This window comes from Xyrauchen texanus, chromosome 1 (genome assembly GCF_025860055.1).
Source record: "Xyrauchen texanus isolate HMW12.3.18 chromosome 1, RBS_HiC_50CHRs, whole genome shotgun sequence".
Lineage (NCBI taxonomy): Eukaryota > Metazoa > Chordata > Actinopteri > Cypriniformes > Catostomidae > Xyrauchen > Xyrauchen texanus.
In genome coordinates, this window is record NC_068276.1 from 5,045,485 (window position 1) to 5,060,586 (window position 15,102).

General features: G+C 39.6%; 1 protein-coding gene and 1 long non-coding RNA gene across 2 annotated transcripts in view; one reads left to right on the forward strand and one right to left on the reverse strand.

Moving 5' to 3' along the window:
* Nucleotides 1-15,102, forward strand: part of LOC127646650 (C-type mannose receptor 2-like) — a 365,416-nt gene that overhangs the window by 105,806 nt on the left and 244,508 nt on the right. The gene's annotated exons all lie outside the window — the stretch shown is intronic.
* LOC127647367 (uncharacterized) lies at nt 3,082-9,194 on the reverse strand. The gene is made up of 3 exons (XR_007971051.1): nt 9,042-9,194; nt 5,016-5,171; nt 3,082-3,275 (listed from the first exon to the last, which is right to left on the reverse strand). It is a non-coding gene; the product is annotated as an uncharacterized LOC127647367 (long non-coding RNA).

Genomic DNA, 15,102 nt, shown 5'->3' on the forward strand with positions numbered 1-15,102 from the left:
GACACTTGATTTCCAATGTAAAATCTGTCCTGAAGCAAAACCAGTTGAGAAGCACAGAGTTAAAGTTACAGACAGGAGCAGTCTACAGTATATGTTAATTATTAATAATCATAGGACATTACTTTAAAAGCTCACTCAGCTGATGTTATTTTTCATTTAGTAGTTCATTTACCATATAAACTAACATGCTTTAGTTATATAACATGTTATAGTTACATGATATTTTTTTATCATGTTTATAATTCTGTTTATTATAATTCTGTTAGCTTTCTTATTTTTTCTATTTATTTTATTTTCAAAAGGGAGACTTTTTTTACACATACTTAAATAAATTAAATGGTTTCAAGTTTCAATTATAATAAAGTTATAATAAATGTTTGCTCAAAAATAAATAAATAAAATAACCTTTCTGTTTTCACTGATAATAGTAATTGTGTAATACCGTATACCGTGATACAGTGAAACCGTGATATTTTCTGAGACTGTTATCATACTGTGGAAATGTCATTCCGTTGCAACCCTAGTGTATACCAAAGTGCTGTACATAATGCAAATTAAACAATAATAGGATACAGAGGAATTCAAGACTAATAAGACAAATAACACAAAGACAAGAAATTACCCATAGAATGTACAATAAACATTCATGTAAAAGCCAAGGAATACAGATTTGTCTTCAGGTGTGATTTAAAAACAGGAAGGGAAGGGGCAGACCTAAAGTCCAGAGGTATCCTGGTCCATAATCTAGGGCCAGCAACAGAAAAAGCACAATCCCCTTTAAACTTTAGGCGAGAGTGAGGTATTTGCAGGAGAAATTTGTCAGAGGATCTGAGGGATCTAGGGGATCATTAATAACTCAGAATTTCTGACAGATATTCTGATCCCTTAGGGTACCCCACAAGTAAGCAATGCAGAGGAAGAGGAAGAATTTCCAATCGTTACCCTCACAGTACTATCTGAGATGCATGATCTAAACCAATCTAAAACAGTTCCCTTGATGCCAACCTCATCCCTTAAATGTTTAAGAAGGATAGTGTGGTCAACTGAATCGAATGCAGTACTGATATCGATTAACATTAGAACTGCAGATCTACCGGAATCCAGAGTGAGCAATAAATCATTCGACACCTTGAGAAGTGAACCTAAAACCTGATTGAAATTTATCTAGAATATTGTTACCTGAGACAAATGAGGGCTTGAGATGAAGAACCATATAAGTCCATATTTTCAAATTTTGAATAATAATTTTTTTTTAATTTGGACTCTGAATATTATATTATTATTATTTTTTTGACTTGAAGATAGACAACAAAAGCTTCACAATTCTAATGAGATAAGATTTTTTAGTATCAATCTTAAAAATAAAACGTTAGAGTAATTTACATTTCTGGAATGTGGAAGAACAGTATATGTCCAATTCATCATATCACTTTAAACCACTGGAGATTTGATTCCTTTATCTTAGTTTTAATACAGTAACAGAACCTTAAAGAAAATATTAAGCATTTCTTTCTTTCAATTTTTTTTATTTTTTGCCAACATAAATCACAGAACAAAAACACGGACAATACAGTACGGTCAATGAACAATAACATAGGCCTACTTACAGTGCAGAAAATAAACGTCAGTACAAACAATAAACCGTACATACAATCAACAATACATACAAACAATAAACAACAGTAATAACTGTAAACAATACATATTTACAATACAGACATACATCATCATATTGTTCCATATGCTAGTTTACCATTTTATAATACATTTCATAAATCACCCCATTCATTCATTTACTAAATAAATAACTATATATTCCTATTATACAACATATGATAAGGCATACAAGATAAGCTACAACTACTATTATGATTAATTTTACACAATATACACAATGTACCCCACCTTACCCTGCACATGACCTACACATACCAGGCTACTCTTCACATTCTAATGTCCCATAAAATGCTTGGGCCTCCGCTGGCATGTAGGCTAGCATTTTCATAAGATCCCGGTGCTTCTCCTTCTTGACGGGCAGAGGGTCCTCGTAAGCACGAGCATACGTGGTGGAGAACAAGGGAGCTGGAGGTGGTTGATTCTTCCTCTGTTTGGTGATCAGCCAGGTCTTCCATCCCTCGGAGAGGCTGTGGCTCCCTTTGTGTGGACACACCATGGATCAGCAGCTGAAATCATGATTCAACAAGAAATTCAATAAAGATTCTTCTTTCACGCACATATCCCCAACACTGTTAATCTCAGAAAACCAACTCTTTAGTTTTTTACCTGTCACTTTCAACCACATCATGGATGTGATTAGCAAGCCAGGTGGACGCTTTAATGTTGCATCAGGGAGCTGCCTGAAGTCTGCACATTTCATCTCAATGACTTTGAATGGATGCTGCTGCCTTGCTCCACGGATCATCTCGGCGACATCGCTGGGGGTGTGGAGTGTGGACACCTTACGCCTCTTGTCCAGCGTGGCAAAGGAACAGTCACAGGGAAGGAAGGAGTGACCAGACACCATGAACTTCTGCTCTATCTGACTGAAGTACCCTCTAGATACGAGCAGGGCCATGAGGTTTAGGACTCGCCAGTTGTTGTTCTGCCCACAGCATCGGTCACTATAGATGACGAGCTTGCGTTCCTTTGCCTGGACTAGGGGAGCGAAAGATGTTTCTGCCCACTTCAAAAGACAGCTTGCCACCTCGATGGAACCTCTGTGAGCGATGCCCTCATGCCAGAGGCACATTGTAGGAGGATCGTCAGTGCCCATCTCCTGGATACAGAGGTTGTAGTTGGCCAGCTGTCGTTGATAGTACACGTTGGAGTGTGTCAGGTTTGGCGTGAACACTACCCCCTGCATGTCGATACAAATGACATGGCAGTCATCATTGGCTTTGGCCCTCGCTGTGTCAGCCTGCAAAGCTTTTTCAGCTTTCCGGTGGTGAAGCTCTCTCTCGGCTGCGATCTTCAACCTTTCTCCATCTGTTGTAGCAGCTGTTAATTTTGAGAACAGGGCGTCACAAGTGTCACTTCTTGGCTGCCCAAAACTGAGGTTCTGCTGCTTGAAGAGGTCCCTATAGAGCCAGAACTTTGCAGTGGATGTTGGATTGTTTTCCTTGTACAGGCGGAACATGCGGAGCAGGTTTAAATCAGGGCTCAGGTACTCCCTCTCCACATCTTCCTTCATGCGTGAGTAGTGGTTCGGTTGGCGTGGGAAGCTCAAGATATGCTCTCTTATCCCCTCTCTCACTGCACGATGAATGCTATGAGGCCTAATAAATAAACAACACAACTCATGAACAAAGGAAATATAATAAACTATGCTGGTCTGTTTTGCACAATTCCATTGTTTCTGTGACCATAAATGTATAATACTAAACCTTCCTCTAAACTATAGGATTTTGTTTTTCACATACAGTCATTAAAGGGATACTTCAGGATATAGCATTAAGCTTTGTATCATTAGAAAACAGAATTCTTTTTAGTATTTTCGAATTACCATGCTTTCCTCACTCATATCCCCCTGAGATAAGAGATTTATGTATTTTTTGTCTGGAAAAAATCCTCCGATGATGCAAAAATCGTCATTGTTTACATGCACACATTTTGTTTCAATCTAACTGAATTTATTCCGATTTGTGAATCTGAATGTAGTGTTTACATGAATGCTAAACATGTGATCGATTGATGTGTGCGTTTTAGCATTGCAATCTGGGAGTTGTTATCTTTCATCCCCATAAATCAAAAATAAATTTTCTGGCTTTTCTCAGTCTAGAAGGCTCCAAATTCAAAAATACATTTCACATTTCTACTTCATAAATGACCCATTTTAAATACACATTAATCTTTCCAAAGCTGAAGTATCCCTTTAAGATCCACATGTTGTAATGATACAAAGAATAATCATACATTACATTTGCATAGCACTTTACCTCTGATATCGATCTCAAAGTGCAAAAATATGTTTCCTGACTGGGCAACAACAGTGAGCTGAATGCTAACCATTACGGTACGTGCACGCTGGCGTTATAGGGTGGCAAGGCACCCGACGCCCTATAATGCCAGCGTCCAGTGCACCATTAGACCAGGGAATGTTGTAGGGCAACGGATGCTGACAATGCTGCAGCTTTAAAAACTAACAGGACGAGAGCATGAGGTCCTTCAAGATTTTATTTTTTTACTTACCGTAATTTCCGGACTATAAGCCGCAACTTTTTCCCCACGCTTTGAACCTCGCGGCTTAAACAACGATGCGGCTAATATATGGATTTTTCCCGCTTTCAAATTTTATTTAAAAAAAAAAAAACATTCTGTGAAGTGCTCAGTTTTTTGGCGGCATGAAGCTTTCATTAGACCAATGAAATTGCCGAACGGGTTAAGGTCAAACAACTTTTTTGTTTACTGTTTAGATTAAATCGAGCGCGCTCAAACTTCCCATCATTCTGATTACGGTAGTCATTTTGTCACCCTCAAGACACGGAGAAATGCATATGATGCAGCTTTGAAGTTGAAGGCGATTGATCTGGCTGTTGGAAAAGTAAATAGAGTTGCTGCACGGGAGACGTTGGAAACAGCAGCGTGATGAATTGACTCTGAGGCTGAGGCTATTCAACTCCGACACCGAAGGAGATGACTTCAGTGGTTTCATGTGCACAAGAGGAAGATAGTGACCAATGACTTTCTTGCTAGGCTACTGTTTACTGTAAATTTTTTATTTTTTGTTACAAGCCGTGTGTGGCAGCGGGGGCGTGGTCAAGCGCCCGTCCGGGAGAGAAAAGCGGTAAGGGCCCTATACACATGAGCTAATGTCTAACACCTGTGTCTAATTTCAGTAAGCGTGGGGAGAGCGGAAAATTAAAAAGGCAGAGAGAGAGAGAGTGTGTGTGTGTGTGTGTGTGTGTGTGAGAGTGAGTGAGAGTGAGTGAGTGACAGACAGAAATCTAGTGTTGGCGCATAAGTCCAAGAATTGAGAAACTTGCATTGCTGTGGCCATTAACACAGGCCATTGTGACCTGTAGGCGACTGTTGGTCAGTTGAAAGACTGACATAAATGTGAGCTTACAAACAGCAAGTCTTTGGCCTCCTTGTTGCACATGGTACTTGAAGGTGTACTTCCTCTTAGTAATCTCAGTTTCAGGCCCACGTGGTCATCTGCGACTCACCTTGTGCTAGAAGTAAAAAGACATGAAGTAAAAAGACATTTACCATAGCGTAGCAGGCTAGCCATAGTGTAGAGCTGTCAAGTTAAGGTCATTAAGTACGCGAGTAGGCTTTGGTTAGGAGAATGAATAAGCCATGTGTATGCCTTTTAGGGCACCAAAGCGCTGTGGTCTGTAATGCACTTGGTGGCCTACTTGATGCCGATCATCCTTCATCCATCCTCACAAAATTTAACATTTACAGTGATCAGGCACATGTGCAGTCTTAGTGAATTGAAGGCATACAGTAGTATTCAATTCACTGGTTATTTCATGGGCCTACATGGTGATGCATTGCATACTGTTGACATGATATGGTCATGAATTGCTTAAGTTAGCCAACCTGCTCCAAACCAGAGAGAATGATAGCCTGCTGCCTCTCATAAGAGACAGCATAAAACTCTGTGAAGAGCTGGAGTTTTCTTTGTTCTGTTAGGCTTGAACACTGCCTGGGACACGTCTCATTGCACACCTTGCCCTAGCAGCTATTAAGGTTACTAGCTAGAATATATAACAGCTTACACAATCAATGAATTTTTTTTATTATTACCTTTTATTTATTTATTTATTTATTTATGGTATTTAATGAGTAACAAACATAGCATAGCATACAATATTACAAAACAAAGTGTTGCATTAAATGGTAACAGGGGATCCCAAAAATATATCAAAATATTTTAAACACGTCAATGATTTTTTTTTTTTTAACCAATTTCAGTGAAGACATAAAGCAATCAAAGTCTAATTTTCTCAGCTTTCATTTCGACCCATTCATGACTTGATTCGCTAAACAGTCCGAGCTGTATGAACATTAGTAATGTTAGATGCCCAGTAATATGCCCCCTGACTGTAACCAGCTACGTTACAAAGTAACTGGCTAGCCAGCTAACATTATCCCGCTAGCTAACATTAGGGAAATCAAACGCAGCTAAAATGTTTCGATTAATTTATCCGTGGTTATAAGAAGTAGCCTACAGCATTCATTTGACCCATTCATGAATTGATCCGTTAAACAGAGTGAGCTATATGAATAAACTGTAGTAGACGACGCCCAGTAGCCTACACGCCCCTCTGACTGTAACCGCTAACGTAACGTTAGGTAGATACTTTGTATACGGTTCTTTTACTCACCTCTTTCGGTGGACATTTTCCTCGTTTTTGCTCTCCTCTCCAGTTCACATATGGTTTCCCAGCATCCCTCAAAGACTTCCTTGCTCTGTCCTTCCATTCATTCATGTTCGCTCTCCTTTTTTTGCCGAGGTTTTGCCACAGTGGACATGAAAGCAACCGGCGTCTCCATTTTTCATTAGTGGACATAAACGTTTTTTCCGCGTGAGACTATTTTAAAATTTAAAATACAGAGTATTTTACTCTGTATTTTACCCCCCCACCACCCCCAAAGTGATTCTGTATACAAAAGTGGCACACATACATTCAAGTCACATGGTTATCTCAATTTTAGTTTTTTTGGACTTATACGGTTGTTCGTCGCATGAACACATTCAACACTGTCCTGCCTTTGCAGTTTTCCACATTATTTTTAGGATATACTGATTTACAGGCAAGAAGGCCTGATGAATATTTATTTTGTATTTTAACGACGGTGGGTAAAAAGGCACTCACAAGGCACTGGTTGCTTCATGAACCCCCCACAATACAGGAGTGGATGGATATAGTAAATTACATTTATATTATGGAAAAGATTACTTTCTCCCTTCGTCTTCAGAAAATTGTGTTTATCAAATTCTGGACCATGTGGGTTGAATATGTAAGACCATTGCGACCAGATTTTGTGGAGGTATTGAACAAATGACTTTTTAAGGTAACCACATCTGTTTGCCTACTTGTTTGATGGTGCATGAGCCCTTAAGTACATACTCCGTACACAGCCAGAGAGCGAACACACCTTTTTTCTTTACCTGTTCACACCTTTTGCCTACCACGCATTAGGAACTTAACTTACTTTCTCTCGCAGTCACTACCACAGACTAAGAATCCTCAAGTACCAATCTTCAGTATGGAATATTATGTACACACTTTGCCTCCTCCAAGTGTTTTTTTTTTTTTATTTTATTTTTTTTGTTTTTTTGTTGTTGTGTTCTTTGTTTTGTTCTAAATGAAAAACTGGATGGCAGAAGGAAAATACAACTACTTTTGTTTTGTAACATGTGCTAATATATATGCTGCTACACCAAAATAAAGAATTGGAAAAAAAAAAAAGTTCACCCACAAAAATAATTCTCTCATCATTTACTCACCCTCATATGACTTTCTGTCTCCTATGGAATGAATTTTTGATGTGTTTTGGTCCTTACAATGTAAGCCAATGGAGTCCAAAGCTTTCAAGCTCAAAAAGGTCATAAAGGCAGCATAAAGGAAAAACATACAGGTGCTCAAAAAAATTTAATATTGTGGAAAATTAATTCAAAAAGTGGAACTTTCTATATTCTAGGTTCATTTCACATAAAATTTTATATTTCAAGCCTTTTTTTGTTTCAATCTTGATGATTACTGCTTACAGCTCATAGAAATAAAACATCCAGTATCCCAAGATATTAGAATACAGAATTTATAATACAGAAATATCAACCTGAGAAGAGTTTTAATCAGTTAATTAAATCAAAACACCTGCAAAGGTTTCCTGAGCCTTTAATCTGCGTCTGGTTCAGTACACACAACCACAATCATGGGGAAGACTGCTGACTTGACAGTTGTCCAGAAGACACTCATTGACATCCTCCACTAGGAGGGTGCGCTACAGAAGGTCATTGCTGAAAGAGTGCTGTTCCATTCCAAGTGTCAAGCCACTCCTGAACCAGAGACAACGTCAGAACCGTCTTACCTGGGTTAAAGGAGAAGAACTGGACCGTTGCACAGTGGAGAGGCCAGTGTGAAGTTTCCACAGTCAGTGATGATTTGGGGTGCCATGTCATCTGCTGGTGTTGGTCCACTGTTTTCTCTCAAGTCGAGAGACAATTCAGCCATCTACCATGCTTCCATCTGCTGACAAGCTTTTTGGAGATGCTGATTTCCTTTTCCAGCAGGACTTGGCACCTGCCCACAGAGCCAGAACTACAAGTAACTGGTTTTCTAACAATGGTATTACTGTGCCCAACAATACAGACAAGCTGATGGCCGCTATCAAAGCATCCTGTGCTTCCAGAACACCTCAGCAGTGCCACAGACAGATTGCCTCCATGTCACGCCACATTGATGCAATAATTTGTGCAAAAAGAGCCCTGACCAAGTATTGAGTGCATAAATTAACATACTTTTCAGAAGGTTGAAATTTCTGTATTATAAATTCTTTATTCTAATATTTTGAGATACTGGATTTTTTATTTCCATGAGCTGTAAGCTGTAATCATCAACATTAAAACCAAAAAAAATCATTTAATGTGTAAGAAATCTAGAATATATGAAAGTTCCACTTTTTTAACTTTTCCATGATATTCAAATTTTTGGAGATGCACCTGTACCTCTCAAGTGTTTAGTCCATGTAATTCTGAAGTGATACAATTAGTTTTGGGTGAGAATTCAACCCAAATATGTCATTACTCTCTATAAATCCTCCACTGTAGTACATGAGAGAAGCTGGTTTACGGTTGTTTGCACTTGACACATGTGCAGAGCACTGTACATTTCAAATGTGAAAGGAGTTATTCATGAATAAAGATTTATAGGGAATGATGACTTAAATTGGGAGTCAGATAGAATAAGAATGAGTAAATGATGAGAGAATGATCATTATTGGTAAAATTGGCCCTTTTACTCTCTTGAAGAAAAAGATCTCTTTGAGCTTCCCTGCTACATCAAGTCAACAGTTCTTGATGTACTTACCACCAATATTTTCCATGCCACTGAAAATCAAACAAGAATGTGCTCTCAGTTTCAGTGTAGTTTTCAGTTCGTTCAAGACTCTCCTTTGAACTCAGAAGTTCAGATTCAAGAACAAAGTCTCCTCTGCAGAAAGATTCAGTGGTGAAAACGTAAACGTAGTGGGGCCTAAAGCAGAAAAAACATTATTTTGATTACTGTTACAGGGTGTCTGCAATCTCATTTAAAAAGTAAAAATGGAAATAACTGAAATGTACTAACATTTTACTAATTCAACAGTTCAGCTGTAATACAAAAGTAATCCAAAGTACTTATATTTGAATTGTCTTGCCTTTATATTTGCTGATGTACTGCTCTTGAAGACCAGGCTTTTCAGTTTCACATATGATGTTATCTTCAGCATCCTGCTGAGGTCTTTTACGTCTTTTACGGATAGCCAGCATGCTGAATTCCACATAGGGCAATTTTCATGAGGGAAAAAACGATTATATAAAATTAATGGAATAAACAAGCATAATTACAATGTAAAAAATATCTTAGAAAGAATTATCCAATCAAAAAAATACTGCGGTCAAGCCAGCCGCCACGTCGAAATGAGCGGTCAAACTAGCCGCCCCTATATTTTGTGGTGCGCGTATACACTGGCTATTACGGTATGACCGTCAGAACTAAAAACCGGTTAAATTCCTGTGAAGGCAATTTCACATTCATTCATTTATTATGTCTGTCTGTCTGTCAGAAAGAAAGAAAGAAAGACAGAATGAAAGAAAGAAAGAATGATTTTAGCACACCTCACAGCCTGTCACTGCATGATATATTGAATTCCAAAATAAGAGCCCCCCCAAAACTCATATATTACCTTTTTTGTCCATACATTCAGAAAATCATAAAAATAAAAGTCCTTGCTTCCACAGACCAATTTCACCTCAGATGGAGAGGACATCTTCTCAAGGTGTCAACTACAATGTTTCAGGACATTCTGATGTTGTCTTCCAAAATAAGAGCCCCCCAAAACTCAAATATTAGATGTTTTGTTTACACATTCAGAAATTCAGCTGGAGATGGGGAACTCCATATATTCTCAATCACTACACAGCATGGGTGATTCTGCATGGGGAAAGCTCACAGCTTGTCCTGCACAGTTTGTCAAAGGTGATCACAGTGGTTGCATGGACTACAGTGTGGATGTGCAATTTTGTGTGTTTGTGCAGGGACCTTATGTATGAAAAATTATAAATGATCTATTGCAGCACTACATACTGAATGTATAGTGAATATGCAAGCTTTCTATATTGCTTTGAAAAGCTAAATTTACTAATTATGGTTTACAGTGCAAATGTAATTATTATTTAACTTCTTCTTTAGGTCAACTTTGACAATTACCAGGCAATTCTTTCATTAGTGAACATATGCGACGTCCACTGGAAACTTCTGGTGAGTAGCAGAATGATATCTATATGCCATTATTTACAGTGTCTGGTGTATTATTAAAAGATGTATTGGTTGCATTTCCCCCTTATCATTTTCAGTACATAAATGCTGTCAACCACACAGTGTACTTGATGGATCCATCAAAAAATAACACAGAGAAAGCTGATTCCATTCATGCTGCCAAAAAAATAAGGTATTCATTTTATAACTCATTAAATTCCTAAACCAAGGATTGGTCGTTGGTGGAGATACATATTCACTGATTTACATTCACTAAAAGGGTTACACCAAATATTAATCCAATAGCCTGGTAAAAAATTAAAGAAATTCACTATATCATATATTTTTCCCGAATCGCAAATTAAATCAATGACATCACAATTTATGGAGACATAACAAATGTTGTAAAGACTTTGAATTACATTAAATTAATGGATTTATTTACATGCCATACCTTGTCATTTGGTTTAAACTTAATGAAATTAAGAGTTTAAGATAATTATTTGGGTGTACTTAGACTGTCACGATTAGAAAAAGAGTTATAATTTTAGAATTTACTTATCATTTGAAAGCAAAGCTTTTTGTAATCTTTTCCCCAAAGCTTTTTGTAATCTTTTCCTAATTAATACATATTCCCGTAATAAATCAAATACAGTGAGTACCTACAGATGAGGAAAACGTGCCATGGAAAAATGGAGTGGGTGGACATAAAATGGAAAGGAGGACAGCAGGATGCCAGTAGCTGTGGCGTCATTGTCACCATGGTATGTGAAGTTTTTTTAATATCTATCTCTACGTTTTCTTTCATAAATTAAGTTGTTTGTTTCAACAATTTACAAAACATGACACAATACAAAATAATTGGAATATTGTAGTTGGGAATGCTGACCTATGCTGGAGTCTGACACAGTCCACACAATGTTTGTAAATGTTATTATTTGTTTAGATGGCCAGGGCAATAGTGAGGGCATTTCCAGGTGTTCCAGTTTTACATTTTGGAACATCAAAAAAGGAAATGGCACAAGAGCAGAAAATGATGGCTCTGCAGATACTGAAAGAATCAGGTTTGTAAAGCAAGTGTTTTTCTGTTGTGTGGAGGGATACAAAATAAAATGCAGCTTAACAGTTTAGACTCTAGTCAGAATTCAAATGCACAATGCAGAAGTCTAGTGTAATGTAAAAACAGTAGTAGAAAAAATGCAGCTTCAGAGGGAAATAGATGGTTATAACAATAATTCAATAAAATTCAATAATTCACAATTCAAAGAAAGAATTCACACTAGTTAAGATGTCTTCTGACGGTCAACACTCACAGCCAGGTTGTATATTATTACATTAAAGCTACCAGAAAATGTAGGGTTGCCAGAGTAGTATCAGCTAAGACCTGTGAAGCCATGGTGGCCAGTAATTTCAGGACAACTTATGGTGAGCTATAACACAGAGCAGCTTACAGCTGTTATAAAACGGTTACTACAAAAAGTAAAGATTTCATAAAATGGTCAGTAACAAAACATATTTTATATATTAAATATTTTATTGCTAAAAATACTTTTTCACCATAGAGTGTCGTTATTTAACAGCATTATGTAGAATTTTAACAAGACAAAAAAAAAAAACACAGCAGCACAGTAATACTGATGCCACAGGAGGGTGTATATAGTTTGTTGGCAATGGCTTCTAATGCAAAACATGCAATCATAAACACAGAGGGGATCAACTAAAATTACAAATAAAGATGACATTCTCAGAGCAGGCAAAAGGAAAATTGATCACAGGTAATACATGCCAGTAATGCAAGTAAACAAGCCTGGCAAATAACAAAAAAAGATTCCAGATGACTATGCAGAGGCCTGAAGGCATGGACATATTGCAAGCAATGAGACGTAATACATGCAATACATGAAATGAGACATAAACAGCAACACCATAGATATACTGTGACATAAATAGGTTCACAAAAATGAAAGGGGTATAAATGGACAGTTCATAATAGTAAAAATAATGTCTTGACACAAGTTACACACATTGTTATTTTCACTCTAGGTAATACAGTACAGTATTTTAAAACCTGGTTTAAAAGCAACATTTAGTAATTACCTAAATATCTCGCTGGTTTTATATATATATATATATATATATATATATATATATATATATAAATGCAGTCTTAAGCTGTATGTAATGTTGATATTGTAAGGTGGTTCCTTTAAAAAGGACATGGACATTGAACATTAAATTATTGTTACCAATTTATTTATTTCTAATACTTTAGTGTTTGATGAGACCAATCACTGTTCCATGTGCGCACAGAAAGAGCTAAGTGGAAGTAGGCAGCGTGTGACAAAGTGGGTGAGTTTTTTTGTTCACGTGTAAAAGGAGAATTGGAAAGTGAAATGGAGTAGCAATTTAAAACGTGGATCTGTGTATGTAGCAGTTCAGTGATATTTCTAACTTATTTTAGATCCAGTGTGACCGCTGCAAGAGGTGGTACCATGAAAGTGCCTGTGTTGTGAATGATCCGAGTCAGAGAGATCCATTTGCAGCTTAATTTATTGAAGAGAGTAGTCAAACAGGCAAGGGTAGGAACCAGCAGACACAGCAGTGAGGACAGGGCTAAATCGTAGTACAATACCAGGCAGAAGATCGGGGCAGGCAGCAGACAGGGAGATAACCAAAATAGGTAGGGTCACAAACAATCAGGCAGTCACAGGAATTAATGCTCAGAAATGTTCACAGTAGCAAAACAAGACTTCGCACTGATAGCTGCGTGCAGTGCAGCCAAAAAGCCTAGTAGATGAGAAACAGCTGAACGAGGTGATTAGAGTCAGAACTGGGGCTGTTGGGAAATGTAGTGTGTGGTGAGAGTCAATATTCAGGCGAGAGCGCCCTCTGATGGTTGGAGAGGGAGGTTACAGAGTCTGTGATTGTGACAGAGCCCCCTCCCTGCGAGCGACTCCTGGCGTGAGGTGGCTGTCGGCGTCGGGGTCTCCCACGTGGTCGGGGAGCAGGTTTGTTGGGATGGGCGTGATGGAAGTCAGTAATTAGACTAGGGTCCAGAATGTCCGTGGCATTAACCCATGAGCAGCTCCTCTGGTCCGTATCCCTCCCAATCGACTAGGTACTGTAGGGTGCTGCCCGACGCCTGGAGTCTAGGAGTTCCTGGACTCGATAGGCCTCCTCAGCCCTCCACTAGAATGGGTTGGGGGCTCTGCTCCTGGGACCTCTCCTCCTCCCTCTCGTGGGGACCATCAGCGGGTTTGAGCAGTGAGACATGGAAGGTGGGAGCAATACGATAATGGTTAGGCAGGGCAAGACGGAAAGAGACTGGTGTGATTTGTCTTGTGATTTTAAATGGACCGACATACCTGGGACTGAGCTTTTTACAGGGGAGCCGCAGGCGTAGGTCTCTGGTGGATAACCAGACCCATTGGCCAGGGTGGTACACCGGACCTGGACGACGACGTCGATCGGCTTGTTCTCTCTGGCGACGAACGGCTCGTTGAAGGTGAGTATGGGCCTGATCCCATGTGTCCTCACTGCGTTGTATTCACGTCCACGTTCCAGTCATTCACGGCCGGCACGTTCGTGGGTTCTCCTGACCAAGGAAAGAGGGGCGGTTGAAACCCCAGGATACACTGGAAAGGGGTCATGCCGGTGGAATGTTTTTGGATGGAGTTCTGGGCATACTCTGCCCATACCAAATAGCGACTTCAGTCCTCCTGATGTTGATGACAGTAGGAGCGTAGGAATCGTATGACCTCTTGATTCATGCGTTCGGCCTGCCCGTTTGATTGAGGACGATACCCCGAAGTGAGACTGACGTTGATCTGAAGGGCCTTGAAGAAGGCTGACCAGACTTGGGACATGAATTGGGGTCCTCTGTCGGAGACGATGTCCTCGGGTAGGCCGTAAAATCGGAAAACCAGGTTGCAGAGGTGCTCTGCTGTCTGTAAAGCAGTGGGAAGCTTAGCCAGGGGTATAAGGCGGCAGGCCTTGGAGAACTTGTCCACAACGGTAAGGATGGTGGTGTTACCCTCGGAGACAGGCAGATCGGTAATGAAGTCAATGGCTATATGTGACCAAGGGCGTTGTGGTATGGGAAGAGGATGTAACAGACCGGCGGGTAGTTGGCGTGATGATTTTTGGGTATTGCAGACCCGGCAGTGTCGGACGAAGGTAGTGGTGTCTTGGGCCAAAGAGGGCCACCAGTAGCGATTTCGTAGCAGCTGGATGGTAGTAGTAATTCCCGGATGTCCAGAGCTGGGAAGAGTATGAACGTGCTCCAGGACCTGATCCCGGGACATAAACCCGGTTGGGTGGACAGGCGGATGGGATCTCAGACCGGGAGTTGATCTGCTCGATCTCGGTTTCAACGTCCCACTGAATGGGAGCGACAATGAGGTCTGGAGCCAGAATTGTCTTGGGATCTTGTGATGTGAGCTCGTGGTCAGATTGACGTGATAGGGCATCCGCCTTGGCATTCTTGGAACCTGGACGATAGGTGACTGTGAAGTGGAATCGGGTAAAGAACAGTGACCAGCGAGCTTGTCTGGGGTTCAGTCTCTTGGCGGAGCATAGGTACTCCAGGTTCTTGTGGTCGGTGAAAACGTTAAAGGGGTGAATAGCACCCTCT